This window comes from Penaeus monodon, chromosome 10 (genome assembly GCF_015228065.2).
Source record: "Penaeus monodon isolate SGIC_2016 chromosome 10, NSTDA_Pmon_1, whole genome shotgun sequence".
Lineage (NCBI taxonomy): Eukaryota > Metazoa > Arthropoda > Malacostraca > Decapoda > Penaeidae > Penaeus > Penaeus monodon.
In genome coordinates this window covers 14,150,487-14,157,950 of record NC_051395.1, presented here as the reverse complement: position 1 = coordinate 14,157,950, position 7,464 = coordinate 14,150,487, and positions in this window count along the sequence as shown.

The following is a 7,464-nucleotide window of genomic DNA, read 5'->3' as shown; positions in this document are numbered from 1 at the left end:
AAAAACCTTTTTTTTAAAAATTTTTGGGGCCCTTTGGGTTTTTAAATTTTGGGGGCCCAATTTTAAAAAAAAATTTTTTAAAAAAATTTAAAAAATTTATTTTTTTTAAAGGTTTTAAAATTTTAAAAAAAAAAAGGGGCAAACTTTTTTTCAGAATTTTTCCAATTGTTTGAGTATTTTGTCCCTTTCCCCGCTTATCTTTTCCCTCTCCTCTCCCTTTTCCACCCCCCCTCTCCCGTCTCCTTTTTTTGTCCGTTCTTTCCCCCCTTCTCCCCTTTCCCCCTTTTCTTCTCTCTCTTTCTCTTCTTCCCCTCTTTCTCTTTTCTTCTCTTCTCTCCCCTTTTCCCCTTTTCCTTCCTTCTTCCCCCCCTCTCCTCCCCCCCTCTCCTCCTTTCTCCTTTCTCTTCTCTCCTTTTTCTCCTCTCCTCTCTCTTTTCTTCTCCCTCCCTCCCTCCCCCCCTCCTCCTCCCCCTCTCCCCCCCCTCTCCCTCCCTCTCCCCTCCTTTTCCCCTCCTTTTCCCCTCCCTCTTTTCCCCCTCCTCCCCTCTCCCTCCCCCTCTCTCCCCTCACTCTCTCTCTCTTCTTCTTCTCCCTCCTTTTCTCCCTCCTCCCCGTCTCTCCCTTCCTCCCTCTCTCCCTCTCCCTTTTCCTTTTTTTCCTTCCCCTCCTCTCTTTCTCTCTCTCTCTTTTCCCCTCCTTCTCTCCCTTTTCTCTTATCTCTTCCTCTCTCTCTCTCCCTCCTCTTCTCTCTCTTCTCTCCTCCTCTTCCCCTCCCTCTCCTCTCCTCTTCTCCCTCTCTTCCCCTCTCCTCTTTTTTCCCTTCTTTTCCTTCCCCCTCTTCCCCTTTTCCTCTTCTCTAAACCCTATTTCTTTATCTCTTCGCTACTTTTTTTTCTCTCCTCCTTTTCCCCTCTCTTCTCCCTCCCCCTTTTTCCGCTCCCTCTCTCTCTTTTTTACCCTTTCTCTTTCTCCTTTCTTCTCCTTTCCGTTTTTTTTCGGGGTCCTTTTTCTAATTCCTTTCTTTCCCCCTTCCTCCTTCTCTTCCCCTCCTTCCGGTTTCCCCATTCCTTTTTCTTCTTTTTAAAAATTTTTCCCCCCTTTTTTCCACCTTTTCCTTTAATCCTCTTTTCCCCCCCACCTTTTTTTCCCTCTAACCTCCCCTTCCCCCCCCCCCCCTCCATCATTTTCTGAAAAATTTTGTGTTTGTTTAAAATTTTTTTTTTTTTAAATTTTTTTTCCCTTTTTCCCCCCCTTTTTTTCCCCCCCCCCCCTTCTCCTCCCTCTCCCTTTTTTTTTTTTTTTCCCTTTCCTCTTTTTTGCCCCTTTTTTCCCCCCCCCCCTTTTTCCCCCTTTTTTCCTTTCCCCCCCCCCCTTTTCCCCTTTTTTTAAGAAATTTTTCCCCCTCTCTCTCTCCCCCCCCTCTCTCTTTCCCCCCCTCCTTCTTCTCTCTCTCCTCCCTTTCCCCCTTCCTTCTCCCCCCCCCCCTCCCCTTTTTCCCGCCCCCCCCTCCCCTCCTTTTCCTCTACTCTCTCTCTCCCCCCCCCTCTTCCTTTTCTCTCCCCTCCCCTCTCTCCTCCCCTCCTTTTTCTCCCCTTTTTCTCTCCCTTTTCCCCCCCTCCCCCCCCCTTTTTCCCCCCCCTTTTTTCTTTTTCCTTTTTTTTTTCCCCCCTCCTCCTTCTTCTCTTCTTTCCCCCCCTCTCCTCTCCTCCTCTCCTTTTCTTTCCCCCCTCTCTCCTCCTTTTTCCCTTTCCCCCCCCCCCTCCCTCTCCCCTCTCCCCTCCCTCCCTCCCTCTCCCTCCCCTCTCCCTCTCCTCTCCTCCCCCTCTCTCTCTCTCTCTCTCTCTCTCCCTCTCTCCCTCTCTCTCTCTCCCCTCCCTCCTCTCGTCTTCTTTTTTTATCTGTTCTCTTATCTTCATCTCTCTCTTGCCCCTTTGTCTCAAATCTCTTCTTTCTTTTTCTGTTCTTCATTTTTTTTTTCTTCTTTTATGTCTCTTTCTCCGCCCTACCTTTCCTTTCCCCTTTTTTCTCCTCTCTCTCTCTTTTTTTTCCTACCCCTCCCCCCCCCCCTTTTTCCCCCCTTTTTTTTTTTTTTTTTTTTTTAAAAAAATTTTTTTAAAAATTTTCCATTTTGCTTTTTTTTTCCCCTTTTTCCCTTCCTTTTTCCCCCCCTTCCCCTTTTTTTTAAATGTGTTGTGTGTGTGTGCGCGCGTGTGTAGATGGATATAAAGATAGACAGGTAATAGATAAAGATAACTAGGTGGATGAATGGATAGATATCAGTACCCTGTGATTGTGTATAAGTTGTATAGCACACACAACACACACACTACACACAACACACACACACACACACACGACACACACACACACACACACACCACACACACACACACACACACACACACACACACACACAAGACACACACACACACACTCACACACACACACAACGCACACATCACACACCACAAACACAACAAACACAACACAGAACACACACACACACACATACACACACACTCAGAGCCAGTTGTCGTATTCCTTACTGCTTTTTTGCAATGAAGGGTCCTCTCCGATGGTACCAATGATGAGGCCCGTCGAGTTTTGTTACTCCATCTGCTTCAATGATAATTTGCGCTCTCTTGCATGATTGCCGGGACAAACACCGATCATGCTTTTTCCGTTGGAAGGGGATTAGAGTGTCACTTCCTTGTGGCCAGCCATGCTTGAATGAGGATTAGCCTGGAGGACGTTTGCGAGTGTTTGTAGCGTATTTCCGAGATTTGCCTGTAAAATGATTGTGTGACCCTTTTTGTTTGGTGTTGAAGATTAAATCCCTATTTTGTATTCGGTTTTCTGCTGGATAATATTGAGGATGGTTTACACTTATGTTGATAATAATTGTGAAAAAAGTGTAATGAGAATGATGAATAAACGATCATGATGAATTGTTATTTCTGTTTATCATGGATTTCATTACCTACATTGCTTTTGTTATGATTAATGTTACTGTCCATCATTTCCTCCTTCTCCTATCATCTGTATCATCATCATTATTATGTAATTATATATCATGACTATTGTCTTTCATTATTGCCATAAGTTAGTTTTTTATTATAATCATTATTAACAGAGATAGGGAGACGAAGAAAATTATCCAAATCAGATTTTAAGATTAGGACAGAGGGTCATCCGAAGTATATGCCGGGAAAAAGAACTCAAAAATTTAACTACATAGTCGCCTTCTTCAAAATCTCCCTCACAGAAAGATAGGGGAAGAGAGAATGGGAAGAATAAACACAGAGACACATAACACCAGCAAAAACGACTTTCCCCCGCCATACACTAGACGAGACGAATCCGCGTCGACGCCTGCTACACACTCAATGTCTATTGAATCCAGCAATCCTCTCCGTGACGTCATCCATCATTAGATGGGCGAAAAAGGAGACATTGCTTTTAATGCACTGGACTCGTCGCTGGGGTCCACTCGCTCGTGTTTGTGAGGGAGTGCGGTAGGCGGAGGGGGAGCGGGGGCTGGGGGGGTTTAAGGTGGGGATGGGTTGGTTTTGTTTGTTTTTGTTGCTATTTTTTTCTGAGAAAGAGGGGAAAGGGGTTGTTTATTGTGGAGTGAAGGTTGTTTGTTGGATTGTTTGTTTGTATGAATATGTGAAGACGAGGTTATTCCTTTCCTCTGATGACGTTATTCTGGTGTTTACTTGGAGGGGGAAGGGGGTGAGGGGGATGGGTGTTGTTTACTGTGGAGGAGAGGATATGTTTGCTAGTTTTTTTTTCTTCTTTTTTGTGTCAGTAGGTAAGGGGGAGAGGGTTGTTTGTATTGCGTGAAGGATTGTTGTGGTTTATTGTTTGTGGTGAATGTGCGAATGACGATGTTGTTTGGTTTGTACGTGCTTGTGGATGAGTGATTATTATCTTCTATGTGGACAGTATATATGCTTTCTGCTTGTAAGTGTAATTATATCTCGGCAATTTCGACAGTTTATGAATAACTGGAAAAAAGCTGAATAGCAGACGGGGAGATGGCGAAGCACGACCAGATTTATAGCCAGTTCCATAAGTCCCGAAGTCTGGTCCATCCGGCAGGACAAAATTTATTTGCGTAATGAACCAACGTAGTGTATTCGCTGCTGAGAGGGTCACTCACTTTGTTTTTTATCTTTTATTATTGACATCGAGCGTAATGAAACCTTCATCACGATTGACAGGAATTCAGAATTGTTGCTCAGGGGAAGGAGGGGCAGAGGGGTAAGGGGGGAAGGTGGAGTAAAGGGGCAGGAATAAAAGCTGTGAAGATGTGCCGGAGACGCAGTATGAGGCAATAATCGATCTATCGGACTCCGATGGCTCAGTCTTTTCAGTATAACGATTCTTCTGATTTTTGCATATATTAGATATACAGACCAAACACGCATGAATCCAGTACCGAACGGTACCACCCCCCCCAGCGTTTACCCCATCCTCCCCCCAGTCCATACACACGACACATACAACACACACACACACACACAAAGCACACACACACACACACCACACACACACACACACACACGCACACTACACACACCCCCCAACGCTTACACACACACACACACACACACACACACACACACACACACACACACACACACACACACACACACACACACACACGACCCACACACACACACACATATTGATATATATATATATATATATAATATATATATATATACTAATATATATATTTATATATATAACATACATGTTGTGCATATGTTTCAGTCTGTTTAAAAATTCATCACCATTTCCGAAGCTTCGTAATAATACAGGTGTTTTTTAGAAATAATCCTTTATTTACAGATCTTTTATCATTCTATTACCGTTCTTATCTGATATTATCGAAAAGATACGTTAATCTCACCGTCCTGCTGATGCCAGAAAGCGTGATTGGGCTCTCGTAAAGAAGAGTAAAAATAATTGTCTTGTGAGGCGGGAGGTTTCCGATTCCTCCTCCTCCTTCCTCTCGGCTATACCTTCTCTTCCCATCCTTTGGTTTCCTTTCTCTCCTTCTCTTCTTCTTCTTCCCTTTCTTCTCATCCATCCTTCCTCCTCCTCTTATTTTTCTTTCTCCCTTTCACTCTTCATCGTTCTTCGATCCACCTCCCCTCCTTTCTCCCAACCTGCCCTTGTCTCTCCCCTGTCCCTCTCCTCCCCCTTACATTTTCGTTGTCGTGAGAGAGGAAATAAGGGAAAGGTAGGTTTGTGTGAGGAGGGAGATTTCGATAGGTATGCACCCAGGGTGGAGGGAATGTCTCGATAGGTCCTAAGGGTTCGGAAAAAGAGGGGGGGAGGGTTGAAGAGTCTCGACAGGTAAACGTCAAGGGTATGCCTGGGTCTGTGGGTGTGAGGAGAGGGGGTGGGGTGGAAGAAGGGTCTTATGTCTTTTGCGATTAATAGCCCCCGCGGCGTGAATCTGGCGGGGGGGGGGGGGAGACACGTGAAGAGTAAGAATGACGGACAATTATGCCTCAAGATGAGCATCCGAAAAACACATATATGTGTGTCTATAAGTATAATTTATATATATATACATATATGCCCCCTCCCAAACCTTAATAATACAAGAAAAGGAAAACTGGGGAATTGCGAAAGATGGATGAAAGAAGCAGCGCGAAAAGAGGGAGGTCGAGGGGACCGGGCGGGCCAAGGCGGGCCGGGAAGGCATAGATCTCGCAGGCTGCGACGCGACTGTTCACTCCCCCCCCCCCGACCGCTCTTAAATTGGCGACGGCACCGTGCAGGCTCGCCGACGGTGTGTCTCCGGTGCGAGTCCTGCTTCCTTCAGATGCGCTGATTTCCGGTGATTTTGATAATTAGACGATGCAGTTGCCTTCGATTTGCTGCGGATTTTGTTTAAATGTTGCTATTGTTTCTGCTGTTGTTGTTATTATTATTATTTTATTATTATTATTATTATTATTATTATTATTATTATTATTATTATTATAATTGTTATTGTTATTGTTATTGTTATTATTGTTATTGTTATTATGTTATTATTGCTATTATTATTGTTATTATTATTAATAATATTATTATTATTGATGTTGATGTTATTGTTATTGTTATTGTTATTATTATTATTATTATTATTATATTGCTTGTTCTTTCGTAGTTGCTATGTTTTTCTTTTTTCCTCTCTGTTTTTCCCGATCCTGGTCTGTGAATTATCCTTAATTAAGATTTTTTCTTTTATCTCGTGTTCTTTCTTTTTTTTTTGTTGTTTTCGGTTTTTTTTTTTTTTTATTTTTTTTTTTTTTTTGTTTTTTTTTTTTATTTATTACCTGAACTGCCAAGTATTTGTTCAGTTACGAACTGTACGATTTCAGATTCTATTTCGGATTAATTAAAACTTTGAGGACAGATATCCGTGTACACAGAGTGGTGCAAACTTTCCCAGTTTATTTTTTCTCTTCTTTTTTTGCTGCTCTTTAACAAGGGTCTTGATACCATGAACCGGGTTTTAATGTCAGTTTATCCCCGACCGCTACACTTTACAAGGGGTTTAGATCAAGTAAGTTCTTTTCCCAAGATTATTATTGATATTATTATTACACACACACACACACACACACACACACGACTACACCACACACAACACCCAACAACGCCCACACCCCCAACACACACCCACACACACATATATATATGTTATATAGATATATATATATATATATATAATATATATATATTGTATGTATGTATAATTTTAATGTTAATATGTGTATTCTTCTTCTTTTACGGTAGGTTCATGTCTGAGCCGCCGTGTCACAGCATGATATTAATTGTCTTTTCATGTTGTGATGCTCTTGGAGTGAGTACGTGGTAGGGTCCCCATGTTCAGAATTCATACGTAAAATTATTTACGTATGAACTACTTCCTTAAAAAATATTTGAATCATGCCCTAATGTAAATATATGCATGCGCGTACACACATCCTCCTTAGGCAACGAACGATAGCAGACAGAAGACACACACACCACACACACACACACACACACACACACACACACACACACCACACACACCACACACACAAACAACAACACACCACACATATATATATATATAGATATGTATATATATCTATATATATATATATATATATTATATATATAATATAGTATATTTCTATGTCCGTATATATATATATATATTAAGATATATATAATATATATACTATCATATATATATATATATGATATAAATATCTAAATTAATATCATATATTTCTTTCTTGCTTTCGTTGTTACTATGTGGGTTAGGAGGAGTACGAGATTTTTTTAAAGTGTGTGTGTGTGTGTGTGTGTCTGTGTCTCTGTCTGTCTATCTGTTCGTGCCTAAGAGGATGTGTGTACGCGCATGCATATATTTACATTAGGGCATGATTCAAATATTTTTTA